At 41.4% G+C, this 1828-nt stretch overlaps 1 non-coding gene across 1 annotated transcript; it reads right to left on the bottom strand.

The window, feature by feature from the left end:
* Window positions 1-528: 528 nt before the first annotated feature.
* On the bottom strand, window positions 529-635 carry LOC127077555 (small nucleolar RNA R71). The gene has a single exon (XR_007787351.1). It is a non-coding gene; the product is annotated as a small nucleolar RNA R71 (small nucleolar RNA).
* Window positions 636-1828: the final 1193 nt, after the last annotated feature.

The following is a 1828-nucleotide window of genomic DNA, read 5'->3' as shown; positions in this document are numbered from 1 at the left end:
CGCTCACAAGGCGAGCCGTTCTACTTACGAATCAACGATATCGAACTATATCTCCGAGTCTTACAACGAATTCGGGAATATCGTGCTGCAAACAATCTCCCTCCTGTTGAACTTCCTGATTTCAAAAATATTTTCCCTTCGATACCCGAGATGGCAGAACCAGCTCGTGCTCTTAGAGATTACGCCGCTCCATCGTAAGATGAACCGCATTCAAGTATTGCTCCACCCGCAATCGAAGCAAACAACTTTGAACTCAAACCTTCACTGTTGCAGGCAGTACAACAGAACCAATTCTCTGGAAATCCTACCGAGGATCCAAACCTTCATTTTTCCGTATTTGTCCAATACGCTGATACTGTTAAAGCTAATGGTGTCACTTCAGAGGCAATTCGACTTCGTCTTTTTCCTTTCTCATTAAGAGATAGCGCTAGAAGATGGCTTCAATCTCTTCCTTCCAACTCAGTCACCACATGGAACGAGTTGAAGAAAGTTTTTCTTGCTCGATACTTTCCGCCAAGCAAAACAGTTATATTAAGAGCCCAGATAAATGGATTTAAACAGAAAGATAACGAGTCTCTTTTCGAAGCATGGGAAAGATACAAAGATATGATGAGACTTTGTCCACACCATGGTTTAAAGGACTGGTTAGTAATTCATACCTTCTATAATGGTCTCCTGTACAACACGAGGTTAACAATAGACGCTGATGCAGGTGGTGCACTAATGAACAAACCTTATGCTGACGCTTACCAACTTATCGAAAGCATGGCTCAAAACCACTATCAGTGGGGAAGCGAACGAACAATGGTAGAAAAACCTCAAACGAAAACTGGCATGTACGAGATAAGTAACCTTGATCATGTTAATGCAAAAGTGGATGCTCTGGTCCAGAAAATTGAAAGTTTAAATGTATCACCTCCAGCCACCGTAGTTGCCATAACTCAGAATTGTGAAGTCTGTGGAATCCAAGGTCACACTCCTGCAGATTGTCAACTCCTAACAGGAATCCAAGCGGAACAAGTAAACTATGCTCAAGGAAGCCCCTACTCGCACACCTATAACTCAAATTGGAAGAATCATCCCAATTTTTCATATAAGAGTAATAATGCTTTATACGCACCTGGACAATCTCCAAATCAAGCCCCAGCTATACCTCCGGGATATCAGAAGCCGATCCCATCTACACCTAACAATAACGCCCCTAGGAAATCCAACTTGGAAATCATGATGGAAAACTTTATAGCTTCTCAACAACAAACCAATAAAGATTTCTTAAACCAGAATGTACACACTGGCGAACAAATTAAACAACTAGCAAGTAAAGTAGATGCCCTGGCTACTCATAACAAAATGCTGGAAATGCAAATTTCACAAGTAGCTCAACAACAAGCGCCTACTGCTGCCCCAACTGGTACATTTCCTGGCCAACCCCAACCTAACCCAAGAAGCCACGCTCATGCAATTATACTGAGAAGTGGAACGGAAGTGGAAGGACCGTCTGACCCAAGGATAGAAAACCAAAACTCTAAAAAGTCAATTGAGGAGGAAAGTGAACCTAAGGAAAAGGAAGAGAGTAACAAGGAAACCGTAGAAAAGAAGGAACCTTATGTACCTCCACCACCTTATAAACCGCCTATCCCTTACCCTCAAAGGCTTATTAAAACCAAAGATGCGGGCCAATTCAAAAAATTTGTTGACCTACTAAAACAATTAAACGTCACAATTCCGTTTATAGAAGCTATTACGCAGATGCCCTCATATGCCAAGTTTTTAAAAGAAATTCTTTCTAATAAAAGGAAACTTGAAGATAGCGAAATCGTTACACTCA

Source organism: Lathyrus oleraceus, chromosome 4 (genome assembly GCF_024323335.1).
Source record: "Lathyrus oleraceus cultivar Zhongwan6 chromosome 4, CAAS_Psat_ZW6_1.0, whole genome shotgun sequence".
Classification (NCBI taxonomy): Eukaryota; Viridiplantae; Streptophyta; class Magnoliopsida; order Fabales; family Fabaceae; genus Lathyrus; species Lathyrus oleraceus.
The sequence above is the reverse complement of the archived record's forward strand: the minus strand, read 5'-3'. Positions and strand labels throughout refer to the sequence as shown.